Here is a 19649-nt window from a genome sequence, read left to right as displayed (position 1 = left end):
GCTGCCAGGGGATGCTAGTGGTAAAAAACTGGCTCTCAATGCAGGAGACGTAAGAGACACAGGTTCTAAAGAAATAGAAGGTCTTAACAGACCCATCACAAGCAAGGAAATCATAACTGTAATCAGAAATCTTCCAGCAAACAAAAGCCCAGGACCAGATAGCTTCACAGCTGAATTCTACCAAAAATTTAGAGAAGAGCTAACACCTATCTTACTCAAACTCTTCCAGAAAATTGCAGAAGGTAAACTTCCAAACTCATTCTATGAGGCCACCATCACTCTAATTCCAAAACCAGACAAAGATGACACAAAAAAAGAAAACTACAGGCCAATATCACTGATGAACATAGATGCAAAAATCCTTAACAAAATTCTAGCAAACAGAATCCAACAACATATTAAAAAAAGCATACACCATGACCAAGTGGGCTTTATCCCAGGAATGCAAGGATTCTTTAATATCTGCAAATCAATCAATGTAATACACCACATTAACAAATTGAAAGATAAAAACCATATGATTCTCTCAATAGATGCAGAGAAAGCCTTTGACAAAATTCAACATCCATTTATGATTAAAACTCTCCAGAAAGCAGGAATAGAAGGAACATACCTCAACATAGTAAAAGCTATATATGACAAACCCACAGCAAGCATTACCTTCAATGGTGAAAAATTGAAAGCATTTCCCCTAAAATCAGGAACAACACAAGGGTGCCCACTCTCACCACTACTATTCAACATAGTTTTGGAAGTTTTGGTCACAGCAATCAGAGCAGAAAAAGAAGTAAAAAGAATCCAGATAGGTAAAGAAGAAGTGAAACTCTCACTGTTTGCAGATGACATGATCCTGTACATAGAAAACCCTAAAAACTCTACCAGAAAATTACTAGAGCTAATTAACGAATATAGTAAACTTGCAGGATATAAAATTAACACACAGAAATCCCTTGCATTCCTATACACTAGCAATGAGAAAACAGAAAGAGAAATTAAGGAAACAATACCATTCACCATTGCAACAAAAAGAATAAAATACTTAGGAGTATATCTACCTAAAGAAACAAAAGACTTATACATAGAAAACCATAAAACACTGATGAAAGAAATCAAAGAGGACACAAACAGATGGAGAAACATACCGTGTTCATGGATTGGAAGAATCAATATTGTCAAAATGACTATACTACACAAAGCAATCTATAGATTCAATGCAATCCCTATCAAGCTACCAACGGTATTTTTCACAGAACTAGAACAAATAATTTCACAATTTGTATGGAAATACAAAAAACCTCGAATAGCCAAAGCAATCTTGAGAAAGAAGAATGGAACTGGAGGAATCAACCTGCCTGACTTCAGACTATACTACAAAGCCACAGTCATCAAGACAGTATGGTACTGGCACAAAGACAGAAATATAGATCAATGGAACAGAATAGAAAGCCCAGAGATAAATCCACGAACCTATGGACACCTTATCTTCGACAAAGGAGGCAAGAATGTACAATGGAAATAAGACAACCTCTTTAACAAGTGGTGCTGGGAAAACTGGTCAACCACTTGTAAAAGAATGAAACTAGAACACTTTCTAACACCATACACAAAAATAAACTCAAAATGGATTAAAGATCTAAATGTAAGACCAGAAACTATAAAACTCCTAGAGGAGAACATAGGTAAAACACTCTCCAACATGAATCACAGCAGGATCCTCTATGACCCACCTCCCAGAATATTGGAAATAAAAGCAAAAATAAACAAATGGGACCTAATGAAACTTAAAAGCTTTTGCACTACAAAGGAAACTATAAGTGAGGTGAAAAGACAGCCCTCCGATTGGGAGAAAATAATAGCAAATGAAGAAACAGACAAAGGATTAATCTCAAAAATATACAAGCAACTCCTGCAGCTCAATTCCAGAAAAATAAATGACCTGATCAAAAAATGGGCCAAAGAACTAAACAGACATTTCTCCAAAGAAGACATACAGATGGCTAACAAACACATGAAAGGATGCTCAACATCACTCATTATCAGAGAAATGCAAATCAAAACCACAACGAGGTACCATTACATGCCAGTCAGGATGGCTGCTATCCAAAAGTCTACAAGCAATAAATGCTGGAGAGGCTGTGGAGAAAAGGCAACCCTCTTACACTGCTGGTGGGAATGCAAACTAGTACAGCCACTATGGAGAACAGTGTGGAGATTTCTTAAAAAACTGGAAATAGAACTGCCATATGACCCAGCAATCCCACTTCTGGGCATACACACTGAGGAAACCAGATCTGAAAGAGACAAGTGCACCCCAATGTTCATTGCAGCACTGTTTATAATAGCCAGGACATGGAAGCAACCTAGATGCCCATCAGCAGATGAATAGATAAGGAAGCTGTGGTACCATGGAATATTACTCAGCCATTAAAAAGAATTCATTTGAATCAGTTCTAATGAGATGGATGAAACTGGAGCCCATTATACAGAGTGAAGTAAGCCAGAGAGATAAAGACCAATACAGTATACTAATGCATATATATGGAATTTAGAAAGATGGTAATGATAACCCTATATGCAAAACAGAAAAAGAGACACAGATGTACAGAACAGACTTTTGGACTCTGTGGGAGAAGGCGAGGGTGGGATGTTTTGAGAGAACAGCATCAAAACATGTATATTATCTATGGTGAAACAGATCACCAGCCCAGGTTGGATGCATGAGATAAGTGCTCGGGCCTGGTGCACTGGGAAGGCCCAGAGGAATCAGGTGGGGAAGGATGTGGGAGGGGGAATCAGGATGGGGAATGCATGTAAATCCATGGCTGATTCATATCAATGTATGGCAAAACCCACTACAATATTGTAAATAATTAGCCTCCAACTAATAAAAATAAATGGAGAAAAAAAAAGAGAGAGAGAGACAGGTTCTATCTCTGGGTGGGGGAGCTCCCCTGGAGGAGGGCATGGTAATCCTCTTGCCTGGAGAATCCCATGGACAGAGGAGCCTGGCAGGCTACTGTCCTTGGGATCAAAAGGAATCAGACATGACTGAAGTGACTTAGCTTGCACGTCTGGACTGAATTTGCCCCCTCAGAACTCATATGTTGAAGTCATTACTCCCAGTGTGATGGTATTTGGAGAAGTAGCTTGGGGGTGTTAATTCGGGTTAGATGAGGTCATGAGGATGGGGCCCTGGTAAAGGGATTAGTGCCCTTATAAGAAGAGATAACAGAGGGTGCTTGCTCTCCTTCATCCCACCCACACATGCACATGATAGAAGGCCATGTGACTATTTAGTGAGAAGGTGGCCAACTAACCCTGATTTGCACAAAGAAGCAGTTGTAAGAGTCTCTGGGGGAACCTTCTGACCCAGAGATGGAATCTGCATCTCCTGCATTGGCAGGCAGATTCTTTACCACTAGCACCACCTGGGAAGCCCATGGATTGGGATATGGACCCAATTTTTTTCCCATATGTACAACCAATTATCACTTTATTTGTTGAATATTTCATATTTCCTTACTAATCTTAAATGCTAGTTCTCTACCATATTATGTTTCCTTTGGGGTTGGAATCAATTCTCTATTCAGTTCCATTGGTCTATTCATATATACCCTCCTGCTTTAAATACTATAGTTTTATAAGTCTTGATTTCTGGTAGAAAAAGTTTTCCCATCTTGTTCTTCTTCAGTGGTGTCTTGGCGATTCCTGTTTCTTCCAAACAGATTTTAGAACCAGCCTTTCAAGTTTCACCACACACACATACAATGAAGGGAGGAGAGATTCTATCAGTATTTCAATAAGCCTATAGGACAACTTGGAGAGAATTAACATCTTTATAATATTGTATATTTTTATCCATTAATAAAATTAAATTTTAGAAAAATTTATAGTTTTGTAATTTTATTCAAAAGGATCTTATATGTCTTTTATTAAATTTACTCCTGAGTACTTTTTCTTTGTACTACTGTAAATTATATCTTTTTAGAAAATATTTGTTTATTTATGTGACTGTGCTGGATCTTAGTTGTGACATAGGGGACATTTGATTTTTAAAGTTGCAGCATGAAAACTCTTTTTTAAAAATTTTTATTTATTTAGCTAGTTAGTTACTTTTGGCTGGACTGGGTCTTCATTGCTATGAGTGGGCTTTCTCTAGTGGTAGCAAGTGAGAGCTACTCTTTTAGGTGCAATGCTCAGCGCTTCTCATTGCTGTGACTTCTCTTGTTATGGAACATAGGTTATGGGGCTAACTCAGATTTCTCAGTTTAAACAGTGTCTAATTATTGTACTTCCTATAGTTGTTGTAAGGATTAAATTTAACACATGTAAAGTACTTAGTACCTGGTAACTATTAACACTTTTAAACTATTAATAAACAAAAATACTAATAATATCAAGTTCTGGTTTTAAATGATATTTTACCATTAAATACAATGTTTACTGTAAATTTTTTAAGTTTTTGGGTAGACATCTTTTTATCAGGTAATGGAAGTTCCCTTCTAATCCATCTAAAACTATTATCATTAGTACTACTACAACGAATACTGTAGGTGATGATAATACTACTTAACACATATGGTATTTGTTATGCTTTTAACCCCTAAATTTATTGCGTTTTGTGAGTATTTCATCAATGAATATTGACTTTTAGCAAACGCTTTTTCTGTATTTTTTTAATCTAAAGTATAGTTGATTTACAATATTTTGTTAGTTTCAGGTATAAAGCAAGTGATTCTTTTCATATATATATATATATATACTTTTTCAGATTCTTTTCCACATAGGTTATTACAAGGTATTGAATATACTTCCCTGTACTATACAGTAGTTCCTTATTGTTTATCTATTTTATATATGGTAGTGTGTAATGGTTAATCCCCTGCTACTAATTTATCCCTCCCTTCTTTCCCTTTTGATAACCATAAGTTTATTTTCTATCTCTCCTGTCTACAAATTAGGCTACTTCATTGACTAACTCCCAGGGGTAGCATGCATGCTTACATTATAAGCCATACTTAGAAATTTATAGCTTTTAACCTATATTTTAAAAGAATAAAATCTGAAAAGTCAGGAATGAAGTAACTGAAAAACTTAAGAAATTGATAAAAAGAAAATAGAATAAATTCAATGAAAGCTTAAAAAAAGAAATGATAAAATTTTTAAAAATTAATGAAGTAGGAAACAAAAGATTTAGCGAAGAGGATGTGAAATTCACACAGTTTATGTCCAGCTCTTTGCAATCCCATGGACTGTAGCCTGTCCGACTCCTCTGTCCATGGAATTCTCCAAGCAAGAGTACTGGAGTGGGTTGCCATTTCATTCTCCAGGAGATCTTCAGGACCCAGGGATTGAACCTGGGTCTCCTGCATTTCAGGCAGATTCTTTACCAACTGAGCCACTAGGAAAGTCCATAGTGAAGAGAATAAATGAAACCAAAAGTTAGGTCTTTTAAAAGAATAAGATTCATATATCTGTGGCAAGATTTATCAAGAAAAAAGGAGGATGCCATAAATAAATAGTATTAAAACTAAAAAAGGAGCGATAACTATGTACATATATACATAAAAGTGAAGTCGCTTAATTGTGTCCAACATTTTGGGACCCATGAACTGTAGCCTACCAGGCATCTCTGTCCATAGGATTTTCCAGGCAAGAGTACTGGAGTGGGTTGCCATTTCCTTCTCCAGGGGATCTTCCCGACCCAGGGATCAAACCTGAGTCTCCTGCATTGCAGGCAGTGGCTTTACCTCTGCCTGCAGAGGCTTTACCTCAGATAAAGGCTTTACCTTTATTTGAGCCACCAGGGAAGCTCTCTATATACACATAGTTATATATATTTATATTTAAGTATAATTTATATTATACTATATTTATATTATATAATTATATATGATTAATATACTATATTATATATTATATATAATAACATATAATATATAAAAATATATGTAACTATAAATTAATATATTTATATTATATAGTAAATATATGTATGTATATATATATATACCATCACTACCCCTACCATAGTTTGGCCTGAGGTATAACAACAGGGAGGGAACACAAGCCTGCCCATCAACATAAAATTAGATTAAAGATTTACTGAGCATGGCCCCGCCCATCAGAACAAGACCCAGTTTCCCCCACAGTCAGTCTTTCCCATCAGGAAGCATCCATAAACTTCTTATCCTTATTCATCAGAAGGCAGACACAATGAAAACCCAAATCACAGAAAATTAAACAAGCTGATCAAATGGATCACAGTCTTGTTTAACTCAAAGAAACAATGAGCCATGTCATGTAGGGCCACACAAGATGGACAGGTCATGGTGGAGAGTTCTGACAAAACGTGGTCCATGGGAGAAGGGAATGGCAAACCACTTCAGTATTCTTGCGTTGAGAACCCCATGAACAGTATGAAAAGGCAAAAAGATATGACAGTGAAAGATGAAATCCCCAGGTTGATAGGTGCCCAATATGCTACTGGAGAAGAGTGGAAAAATAGCTCCAGAAAGAATGAAGATACGGAGCCAAAGTGAAAACAACGCCCAGATGTGGATGTGACTGCTGATGAAAGTAAAGTCCGATGCTGTAAAGAACAATATTGCATAGGAACCTGGAATGTGAGGTCCATGCATCAGGGTAAATTGGAAGTGGTCAAACAGGAGATGGCAAGAGTGAACATCAACATTTTAGGAATCAGTGAACTAAAATGGACCAGAATGGGCGAATTTAATTCAGATGACCATTATATCTACTACTGTAGGCAAGAATCCCTTAGAAGAAATGAAGTAGCCTTCATAGTCAACAAAAAAGTCCAAAATGGAGTACTTAGGTCCAACCTCAAAAACGACAGAATAGTCTCTGTTCGTTTCCACAGCAAATCATTCAATATTACAGTAATCCAAGTCTATACCCCAACCACTCATGCTGAAGAAGCTGAAGTTCAACGGTTCTATGAAGACCTACAAGATCTCCTAGAACTAACACCCAAAAAAGATGTTCCTTTCATCAAAGAGGACTGAAATGCACAAGTAGGAAGTCAAGAGACACTTGGAGTAACAGAAAAGTTTGGCCTTGGAGTACAAAATGAAGCAGGGGAAAGACTAACAAAATTTTTCCAAGAGAACACACTGGTCATAGCAAACACCCTCTTCCAACAACACAAGAGAAGACTCTACACATGGACATCACCAGATGGTCAATACCAAAAGCAGATTGATTGTATTCTTTGCAGCCAAAGATGAAGAAACTCTATAAAGTCAGCAAAAACAAGACCAGGAGCTGACTGTGGCTCAGATCAGGAACTCCTTATTGCAAAATTCAGACTTAAATTGATGAAAGTAGGGAAAACCACTGGACCATTCAGGTGTGACCTAAATCAAATTCCTTACAATTATACAGTGGAAGTGACAAATAGATTCAAGGGATTAGATCTGAAAAACAGAGTGCCTGAAGAACTGTGGATGGAGGTTTGTGACATTGTACAGGAGGCAGGGATCAAGACCATCCCCAAGAAGAAGAGGCAAAGGCAAAAAGGCAAAGTGGTAGTATGAAGAGGCCCTACAAATAGCTGAGAAAAGAAGAGAAGCAAAAGGCAAAGGAGAAAAGGAAAGACATACCCAACTGAATGTAGAGTTCCAAAGAATTGAAAGGAAAGCCTTCCTCAGTGATCAATGCAAAGAAATAGAGGGAAACAATAGAATTGGAGAGACTAGAGATCTCTTCAAGAAAATTAGAGATAGCAAGGGAACACTTCATGCAAAGATGGGCACAATAAGGAAAGAAATGGTATGGACCTAACAGAAGAAGAGAATATTAAGAAGAGGTGGCAAGAATACACAGAAGAACTGTACAGAAAAGATCTTCCTGACCCAGATAATCACGATGGTGTGATCACTCACCTAGAATAGAGCCAGACATCCTGGAAAGTGAAGTCAAGTGGACCTTAGGAAACATCACTACAAACAAAGATAGTGGAGGTGATGGAATTCCAGCTGAACTATTTCAAATCCTAAAAGATGATGCTGTGAAAGTGCTTCACTCAATAGGCCAGTAAATTTGGAAAACTCAGCAGTGGCCACAGGACTGGAAAAGGTCAGTTTTCATTCCAATCCCAAAGAAAGACAATGCCAAAGTATGTTTAAAGTACTGCACAATTGCACCCATCTCACACGCTAGCAAAGTAATGCTCAAAATTCTCCAAGCAAGGCTTCAACAGTACATGAACCAAGAACTTCCAGATGTTCAAGCTGGATTTAGAACAGGCAGAGAAATCAGAGATCCAATTGCCAACATCCACTGGATCATCAAAAAAACAAGAGAGTTCCGGAAAAACATCTATTTCTGCTTTATTGACTATGCCTAAGGCTTTGACTGTGTGGATCACAATAAACTGTGGAAAATTCTTAAAGAGATAATTTAAGATTTAAATTAAATTTAATTTTTACCTGCCTCCTGAGAAATATGTATGCAGGTCAAGAAGCAACAGTTAGAACTGGACATGGAACAATGGACCTGGTTCCAAATTGGAAAAGGAGTATGTCAGGGTTGTATATTGCCACCCTGCTTATTTAGCTTATATGTAGAGTTGCTGCTAAGCTGCTTCATTCATGTCCGACTCTGTGCGATCCCTCAGAGAGCAGCCCACCAGGCTGCTCCGTCCCTGGGATTCTCCAGGCAAGAATACTGGAGTGGGTTGCCATTTCCTTCTCCAATGCATGCATGCATGCTAAGTCGCTTCAGTCATGTCCAACTCTGTGCAACCCTATGGACAGCAGCCCACCAGGCTCCTCTGTCCACAGGATTCTCTAGGCAGGAATACTGGAGTGGGTTGCCATTTCCTTCTCCATATATGCAGAGTACATCATGTGAAATGCCAGGCTGGATGAAGCACAAGCTGGAATCAAGATTGCCAGGAGAAATACCAATAACCTCAGATATTCAGATGACACCACCCTTATGGCAGAAAGCAAAGAGGAACTGAGGAGCCTCTTGATGAAAGTGAAAGAGGAGTGTGAAAAAGCTGGCTTAAAACTTAACATTCAAAAAACTAAGATCATGGCCTCTGGTCACATCACTTTATGGCAAAGAGATGGGGAAACAATGGAAACAGTGACAGACTATTTTCTTGGGCTCCAAAATCACTGCAGATGGTGACTGCAGCCATGAAATTAAAAGATGCTTGCTCCTTGGAAGAAAAGCTATGATAAACCTAGACAGAATACTAAAAAGCAGAGACATTACTTAGCCAACAATAGTCTATCTAGTCAAAACTATGGTTTTTCCACTACTCATGCATGGATGTATAGTTGAACCATAAAGAAGGTTGAGTGCCGAAGAATTGATGCTCTTGAACTGTGGTGTTGGAGAAGACTCTTGAGAGTCCCTTGGACTGCAGGGAGATCAAACCAGTCCATCCTAAAGGAAATTGTCCTGAGTGTTCATTGGAAGGACTGATGCTGAAGCTGAAGCTCCAATACTTTGGCCACCTGATTCGAAGAACTGACTCATTGGAAAAGACCCTGAGAGTGGGAAAGATTGAAGGCAAAAGGAGAAGGGGATGACAGAGGATGAGATGGTCGCATGGCATCACCAACTTGATGGACTTGAGTTTGAGCACATTCTAGTAGTTGATGATGTACAGGGAAGTCTGGCATGCTGCAGTCCACATGACTGAGCGACTGAACTCAACTGATATAAATGTATAACAAATATATGTAATGGGATTTTACTCAGCCCTAGAAAGAGTGAAATAATGCCATTTGCAGCAACATTAATTGACCTAGAAATTATCATATTAAAATGAAGTAAGTCAAAGAAAGACAAATATCATATAATATCACTTATTTGTGGAATCTAAAAAACATGATACAAATGAACCTATTACAAAACAGCCCCACAGACAATAAAATAAATTATGCAGATTATTATTTACACAGAAGAATCCAAAAATTGCTATAGATAATTTTTTAATTAATAAGGGTATTAAGAAAAGTTTTTGTCTTTAAGATCAATACACAGAAGGAGATAGAACTGACTAGGGAAACATAATTAACTTATCTGGCACTAATGGTTAAAACCTCAAGCTCTGAAACTAAATGCCTGAGTTGAAATATTTGACTCTGTCTCTTACTAGCTGTGTGACTTTTGGCTTGTTACTTAATTCTTTGTGTTTCAGTTTCATCATTAGTAACATGAATTGAATATCTATCTACCTTATGGTGGTGTTATAAGTATCAAATGAGTTAATGCATATAAAGTATTTTTGCCATTTTCAGAAATAAATATTGGATATTATTTTTCTTACAGATCTTGTCTCTGTTGGTTGAAATGAGTGACCATGAATTTTTTTTTTGGGGGGGGACATGAATTTATAGTGGTATCAATCTACCCATTGAATAATTTTCCTTCAACAGTGCTTCACAGCCTGCCTGGGTGCAGAAAATCAACCATTTGAATTTATGTAAAGGTACCATGAAAAGAACACGGGTCAAGGACCTTGAGGATTTTAATGAAATAGTGTTGAGCAAACTAGAGGAGTCGTTCTAAGAAGCCCCAGGAAACTAGTTCAGTGGAGCATGTCAACATGCTCCAGGCCCTCAGATAAGTCCTAGGTCTACTGTTTGCTGAGATTTTCCTTTTGGTAACTTTCTATTTTTGCTAGATGAACTGAGGAAGGAAGAGAAACAAATCAAGATAGTGAACTATATTTATTCATTTATTCAACTAATACGTAATGAGAGTCCACAACGTGTCTGGCACTTTGGGTCGTGGCAATAAAGCAGTGAACAAAACAAAGTTGTTGCTTTTGTGGGATTACGTTATAGCTGAGGAGGCAGAAAATAAATAAATGAAGAGTGTATGATATGTCAGGGGATAATAAGTGCTATGAAAAATAAGGGAACAGAAGGTGACATATTGAGTTCTCTATTGTTGAAAGTCTCTGAGGCACATTCATGTGTACATTACAATTATAAAGTCATGCAACATGCCACAATCAAGATAGAAATTATTTCCATCACTCCATAAACTGAAATAATTTTCAAAGACTTGTTTTTCCTTATTTTCTAACCACAAATATTTTCATTATCTCTAAAGTCCTTCAGCAAATTGCTTGATGAACTTCTGGGACCAATTATCATAGTCAATTTCAACAGCTTAATATATGACTTCCATTAATAACCGAATTCATCATGCCAAAGAGGCAGCTTTTTCACTCCCCCTGGGCAGTTCAAGGATCAGAATCTTTGTAATATATAATCCCTTTTGGTATGGTGAATAGACTTTAATACTTTCACACCAATTAGTCTTTGGCTTCCACAGGGATGGAATTCATTGAACCTTCCAGACCCTTCTGGATGACACAGCTAATGTGAGTTATCAAGAGAAGTGCAGATGTGAGCCATTATCAGCCAACAGTCACAGCAGCTGGGAGATGGTTGTACTAGCTTAATAAAGAAGATCTGCGACATTATCAGCTCTGCCCAATATCACATTCAATTGTCACAAGATTCTATCAATCCTATCCTCTTAATATCTCTTGCTATATTCTCATTACCATTGGGTTAGTTCCCATGCTCTATCATCATTTTAAAAAATATTATTTATTTTTGGCTGTGCTGGGTCTTTGTTACTACACATGGGTTTTCTCTAGTTGCAGCGAGCAGGGGCTACTCATAACAGTGGCTTCTCTTGTTGCAAAGCACAGGCTCTAGGCAGGTGGGCTTCAGTAGTACAGCATGAGGATTCAGTTGTGGCTTGCAGGCTCTAGGGCACAGACTCAGTAGTTGTGGCGCACAGGCTTGGTTGCTCCGAGGCATGAGAATCTTCCCTGACCGAGGATTGAACCTGGCTCCTCTGCACTGGCAGGTGGGTTCCTAACCTCTGGACCACCAGGGAAGTCCCATCATTTTTTGCCTGGAAAATACATGCCATTATCATCTCTCGGATTATTACAATAGCATCCTAACCAATCTCCCTCTTTTAGACCTTAACTTCAATCTGTTCTCTACAGAGCAAGCAAAATGATCCATTTAAAACATCTTTTAAGTGTTTTCATGACAAAAAACACACAGCTAACTCATGACAAATAAAAAACCCCGCACACACAACAAACTAGGAGTAGAAGGGAACTCCACCTATTTGATAAAGAGCCTTTACAAAAAAAACCCATGGTTAACAGCATTAATAGTGAAAGACTACTTTGCTCTTGAGATCAGGAATAAGACAAGGATGTCTGCTCTCATCATTTCTATTTAACATTCTGCCAGAGGTTTAACCAGGGATATTAAGAAAGAAAAATAAAAGGCATCCAAACTGGAAAAGAAGTAAACAGTTTCTATTTTCAGATGACATGATCTTATGTAGAAAATCCTATACAATCCCCCCCAAACACACACTATTAGAACTAATAATTGAATTTGGCAAGATTACTGTATAGCAGATCAATGTGCAAAAATAATTTATATTTCCATACACTAAAAATGAACAAAATAAAATAACTCCATTTATAACAGCATCAAAAATAATAAAATACTTAGGAGTAAGTTTAACAAAAGAAGTGTGTTACAAACTACAAAAATGATTGAAATAAATTGAAGGAGAGCTGAATAAATGGAAAGATGTCTTGTATTCATGGATCAAAGAACAATCTGTTAAATAGCGATACTCCCCAAACTGATTGGAGATTCAATGAAATCTCTATTTAAAAAAAAAAACACAAAAAAACAGCTGGTTTCTTTGTAGAAATTGACCAGCTGATCTTATAATTCATATGGAATTCAAGGTATCAGACTAGCCAAACCAATTTTTAAAAAGAAAAACAATGTTGGAGGATTTACATTTTCCAATTTCAAAACCTGCTACAAAGCTATAGTAACTAAGATAGTGTGGAACTGGCATAGGATAGACATATAGATAAATGAATAAAATTGAGAGTTCATAAATAAACCCTTGTGTCTATAGTTAATTGATTTTCTTTTCTTTCATTTTTAATGACATTTGTCTTCTTTTTAATTTTACAAGAAGATCTGTTCACTGCAAACAATTAGAGATACATAAAAGCATAAAGTAAAAAATAACAATCACCCATAATCCCCACTCCCCAGAGACAACCACTATTAGCATTTTGATATATTCTTCTCAGTGTCCATGCACTTTTTAAATCTTTATTTATTTATTTATTTTATTTTTTTCTGCGCTGGGTCTTCATTGCTTTGTGTGGGCTTTCTCTAACTGTAGTGAATGGAATCTGCTCTTCGTTGGGATGCGCCGGCTTCTCACTGTGGTGGCTTTCTCACCCAAGTGACTTCTCTTGTTTCAGAGCACAGGCTCTAGATTCTTGGGCTTTAGTAGTGGCGGCATGCAGGCTGTGGGGGGGGGGGTGCAGGCTTCAGTATTTGTGGCATATAAGACTCAGTAGTTGTGGTGCTTGGGCTTAGTTGCTCTGTGGCATGTGGAATCTTCTTACCGGACCAGGGATCAAACCATGTCCTCTGCATTGGCAGGTGGATTCTTATATCCACGGTGCCACCAGGGAAGTCCCATGCATTGTATTTTTAATTGAAATATATTATGGTCAGTTGATTTTCAACAGAGATGCCAGGACAAATCAAAGGGGAAAGGAGAGTCTCTTCAACAAATGATTCTGGGATAACTGGTTACTACATGCAAAAGAATGAAGGTGGACCTCTCCCTCATACCATATACAAAATTCAGCTCAAAATGGAACAATAATATAAATACGAGAGCCACAACTCTCATATTTTTAAAAAGTTTATTTTTGGCTGTGCAGGACCTTTGTTGCTCTGACTAGGCTCTCTCTAGTTGCAGTGCGAGGGCTTCTCATTGCAGTGGCTTCTCTTGTTGGGGAGCACAGGCTCTAGGTATTTGGGATTCAGTAGTTGTGGTGCACAGAATTAGTTGCCCTGTTGCATGTGGGATCTTCCTGGACCAGGGACTGAACTATAACATCTTAAAAGAAAAATAGGGAATTCTCTGGTGGTCCAGTGGTAAGGACTCAGTGCTTTCAATGTGGGGGCCTAGGTTCAATCCCTGATCTCTGGCCAGAGGGAAAACTAAGACCTTACAAGCCACTTGGCCAAAAAAGAAAAAGAAAGAAAACATAGGCACACATTTTCATGACTTTGGGTTAGGTAGTAACGTTTTAGATATAACATCAAAAGCACAGGAGACAAAAAAAAAAAATAGATAAATTGGACTTCATACAAATTCAAAACTTTTGTGCTTCAAATGACACTATTAAGAAAGTGAAAATAATTAGGGATGAGATTTTCATATGCCTAATGACCATGTCAGAGAAGGCAATGGCAACCCACTCCGATACTCTTGCCTGGAAAGTCCCTTGGACAGAGGAGCCTGGTAGGCTGTCGTCCATGGGGTCACTAAGAGCCGGACACGACTGAAGCAACTTAGCAGCAGCAGCAGCAATGACCATGTGCATGCAAATAATATATTATGGACAGTTTACATAATCTGATTTTTACAGCATTGTAATGGATCATGTGACCCCTTACAAGATCAAGAAGGAATGCTGTCTTTTAAGGAATTGTCTTGTTGATGTTAGGAGAATTTTTCTCTTCATGGTTGAGCAAGTATTCCTGCCACTGGGGGAGATTTGGTGATGCATAACACAGATACATAATGGACAGTGCAGGGAGAGAGGAGGCCAAAGTACAGAGAAGGTTTTTTGGTTTTTAAATTTCTCTTGTCATGCCATTAAAAAAAAAGACTTTTATATCATAGTACATGTTAGTATTACTATGAAATCAAAGATTTTTATATATTTGATTTGGTTCAACTCAGTGAAGTTATCATTCTTTCCAATACTCAAATGATGTCATTAGTTGGAATCCCTTTCTAATTGACTCCTGAATCATTTTGACATACCATCAGTAGTTTTTGATAATTTTCTTTGGGGCACAGCAAGATATTTCAGTCTCGACATTTCTTGTCCCAGGCCTGGAAACTAGCAACTTATCCAAGGGGCTCTAGATCCCTTCTTTTTGCTTATTTATTTATTTTGGCTGTGTTGCATGGCTGTGGGATCCTAGTTCCCTGACAAGGGCTAAAACTGTAGTCAGTGAAAGAGTAGAGCCCTAACCACTGGACTGCCCGGGAATTCCCTCTAGTTTGTTTTTAATGAGAAATGGCATTTAGAGACTGCAGTCGGAGCATCAGAGGGAGCTAATCGCTACTGTTGGCACACAGGTAGGTTTAGTCGCTCAGCCATGTCCTACTCTTTGTGACCTCATGGACTGTAGCCTGCCATGTTCCTCTGTCCGTGGGATTCTCCAGGCAAGAACACTGGACTGGGTTGCCATACCCTCCTCCAGGGGTCTTCCCAACCTAGGGATCAAACTGGGATCTCCTGCATTGCAGGCAAACTCTTTACGGATCGAGCCGCCAGGGAAGCTTTTAGAACATACCTCATTTTAAAGAAGATCCTGAGTTGTTAGTACATGGTTTGGATAATATCACTGCTGTCCTCAGATGGTTATATTAAAGACTAGAGAATGGAGACTTTACAATTAAACAAACTATTTCACATAGAGAGAAGGAAATGGCAACCCACTCCAGCATCCTTGCCTGGAAAATCCCATGGACGGAGGAGCCTGGCAGGCTGCAGTCCATGGGGTTGCAAATTATTAGTCAGAAGCTCCATGTTGTTTGTTTTTCTATTTTTCATTTCTCCTGAGAAATAAAAGATTGATCTGGAAATGAAGAGTACGGAAGAAAAGTGCTTTTAGGTATGAACAGAAAGTTTGTTGCAGAATTACCAGAGACAGACAAAATGGAATTTATTATATTAGACAAAGAAATATATAACCTTGAAATGCAGAGGAGATAGAAAACATCTCAGTGGTTCCTTCAGGAAGAGGGCTATGGAAGAGGCAAATTATAGGAAATACCTACTACCTCTTTTTGTTGCCTAGTCCAGAAGTGTTCAATTATTCTGCAGAGTCACTGTATATACTAATTTGGCAAGCAAATCAATAGAGAATAAAAGGTTAGGTAAATAGCCTATTTACGAATGAGAAGAGAACTGAATTCAAAGTTCACAGTCCACCAGTGTCTTTTTTTTTTTTCCACCAGTGTCTTTACTTCCCTCAAAACTTAAAGCATCCTAAGAACAAAACGTTTGTCTGTTTTGTCCATGACTGCATCATCAGTGTTTATTTATTTATTTTTTCCATTTATTTTTATTAGTTGGAGGCTAATTACTTAGGAATAAATTTCAAATAATAAAAGAGTAAAGAATGTAAAAAAAAAAAAAAAAACTTAAAGCATCTTAGATCTTGATTGAGGATTTCTGTTGTTTAGTTATATCTGACTCTTTTGCAGCACTATAGATTCTATGTAGCCAGCCAGGTTCCTCTGTTCATGGGATTTCCCAGGCAAGAATACTGGAATGGGTTGCCATTTCCCCCTCCAGGGGATCTTCCGGACCCAAGGATTAAACCAGATCTCCTACATCTGCCGGCGGATTCTTCACCGCAGAGCCGCCAGGGAAGACGTGGTTGAGGGCTGTGCTCAGCTGCTTCAGTGGTTTCTGACTCTTTGCTACCCTAAGGACAGTAGCCCGCCAGGCTCTTCTTCCATGGGATTTTCTAGGCAAGGATACTGAAGAGGGATTGCCATTTCCTCCTCCAGGGGATCTTCCCAACTCAGGGATCTAACCCGTGTCTCCTGTATTTCAGGCGGATTCTTTTACCGCTGAGCCACGGGGGGATACCCTGATTGAGGACTACTCTCCATCTAATTCATGTTTGGTTTTGACGTTTGTCTAATACTCGTGGCTTTATTTTGGTTATGAGAACAGAAGATGAATGCTGGCTGAACATTTTGTGATCTGGTTATTTCCTCTAGGGGTCACTTTCAGGGCTTCCAAGGAGTTGGGTTTAGCCAGTGACGCACACCTCAAACAGGATGCTTTTCTAACTGGGTCTTTTTTCACAAAGTACTTTTCAAAGACAGTTGCTTATTTCAAGGCAGTAGTTCTCAACCTTGTCTGCTCATTAGAATAACATGTAGAGTTTTTATAACAATACTGTGCCTAACCCCCAGAGATGCTGATTAAATTGGTTTCGGGTAGGGCACAGGCTTTTTAAGTTCTAAAAAGTCACAGGTGATTCTAATGTGCAGCTAAAGTTGAGAATTGCCATACTAAGCGTAAAAAACCGAAAGAATTTTGGGTTAAAAAAAGGTAGCTTTGATAATAGGGCAAGAAAGATATGCATAGAGGACATTATATTCCAAACCATTTGATTATATACTCTATCAGTAAGATATTTTAAATGCCTTCCAAATACAGGTATATTTATTTTTGTGTAAATTATATATAGCAAACACTATAAAATTAAATGATATAACTATGATAATTTTCCCCTTATTTGTTGGCCATGTTGCTTGGCATTCAGAATCTTAGTTCCCTGTCCAGGGCTTGGACCTGTGCCCCCTGCAGTGGACTCTGTATCTTAACCACTGGACCTCCAGGGAAGTCCCTAAAATATGACATTTTTTTTTTAAGTTTTCATTTCATTATGAATGGTATTAAAAACTCTCTAGCTTCTTTCTATAGGAAGCAATAAAAGAGAGTAGGCTTAATCCTTCTTAAAAATCTTGATTAGTTACCTTGTGCAACAGTAACTTGAAGATCTAGTTCTAAGTGTAATTCATTTATATACTTGATTTTAATGGATATGGTAGTTTAAAAAGATCCTTAGGAAAAGGATCTATGAATCCTTTCAGTCTTGACACTAAAGATGTGAATAACTGACTATATTAGCTATCTATTGCTATGTAATAATAATGTCATGAACTTAATGGCTTAAAACAACACACATTTATCATCTCATAGTCTCGAAGAATTAGGATCTGGGGCATGGTTTAGTGGGATCCTCTGTTTCAGAGTCTCACAAAGTTATAATCAGCTGGTTTACCAGGCCTGCCATCTCATCTGAGGCTCAGTTGGATGGGGACTCCCTTCCAAGCTCATGTGGTTGTTGGCTGCGTTCAGGTTTTTGCAGGCTGCTAGACTGAGGGCCTCTGATTCTAGCAGGCTGTCAACAGGAGAACACCCTCAGCTCTTTGCCAAGTGTTCCTCTCCATACGGCAGGCAGCTTATTTCTGTCAAGCCAGCAAAGGAACTATACTCTCCAAGCAAGATAGTTACAGTCTTTTTTTTTTTTGACAGTTACAGCCTTATGTAATGTAGTCACATAAGATAACCTTTGCTATATTCTATTGGTTAGTAGCAAGACTCATGCACATCCAAAGGAAGGGGTCATATAAGATAGTGAATACCAGGAGGCAAGTATCATGGAGCCCACCACAGTCTGTCCACCACATTAAATAAATACCTAAATACAAAAGTGAAGGAGGGAAAAGGGAAAGCTATTTTTCATGGTAATAGGTGTCGACCGAAAAAAAAGCACAATCGAAAACTTGAGAATTAGGTTTTATTTGGTGGATATCTGAGGGCCTCAAGCCTGGGAGGCAGTTTTTGAGATAGATCTGAGGGACTGCTCCCAAGGGGTAAGGAAGGAGACAGATTGTACAGGAGTTTTTGCAAAGACCAGGTAGTGAAAACATCAAAGATTACTGCTAATTAAAGAAAACCAGATATTTCAAGTTAATGAATTTAATGCTTTCCTATGTATGGGAAGCTGCAAGAGGCAGTGCTCACTGAAATCATTCCTCTGAAGTGCACCTTAACTCTCTAGAGAGACTATCCTCTTCTTTCTCATCCTGAGTCCCCTCAGGGTGTACCACTGGTGGCTGCAGGGGCTGAGGGCTTGGCAGCAGGCAGCCTATTTATCTCCATCCTGAGTTCTCACAGGGCTTACCTTCGGGGTTGGCTGCACTGATGGCTACAATATCGTTTGTTTACTGAGAGGGTGGGTGACATTTTTCATTCACACAGGCCAACTAATAAATGTAGAAGGAATAATAGACAGGAAATCATTGTTTTTCAATCATCATAGTAATAAATGATATAAATAAGAATAATCAATGGAATAAACACATAAAAAATGTTGGAGAAAAAGACATTTGCATAGTTTCAAAGTATCTCCTCACAGACTTCTGCTTCCAACCATAATTTACCTTCTGGCACCAAAAAATCTAAAAATCTGAACAAAATATTTGAAACATTTTTCAGATGTTGGAAAACACGCAGAACAAGAGAGTTATCCTTGAGAGAAAGGAAAAAAACAAGATGAGCTCTAAAATAGCCCTGGGATTTCCATGGTGGTTCAGTGGCTAAGACTCTGTGCTTCCAAAGTAGAGAGCCAGGATTTATTTAATCCCAGGTCAAGGAACTAGAAACCACAGGTTGGAACTAAGAGTTTATATGCTGCAACTAAAGATCTTGCATGCTGCAAGTAAAACCCAGCACAGCCAAGTAAATAAATAAATATTTTTAAAAAATAATAAAATAAAATAGTCCCAGCTTACTTCATGGAGTACATTTCCTGCCACATTTCACAGAGGGAAAATGCACAGTTCAGCATTCTTCCTGAGTTGCAGAGACAAAGTTGAGAATTTGAGGAGGCCAAGGTGGACAGCATTTTCAGGATAAAGTAACAGAGAGGATAGAGCAGCAAAGAAAAGAGAGAGCTGAA

This window comes from Cervus elaphus, chromosome 20 (assembly GCF_910594005.1).
Source record: "Cervus elaphus chromosome 20, mCerEla1.1, whole genome shotgun sequence".
Lineage (NCBI taxonomy): Eukaryota > Metazoa > Chordata > Mammalia > Artiodactyla > Cervidae > Cervus > Cervus elaphus.
Note: the sequence above shows the minus strand (reverse complement) of the source record.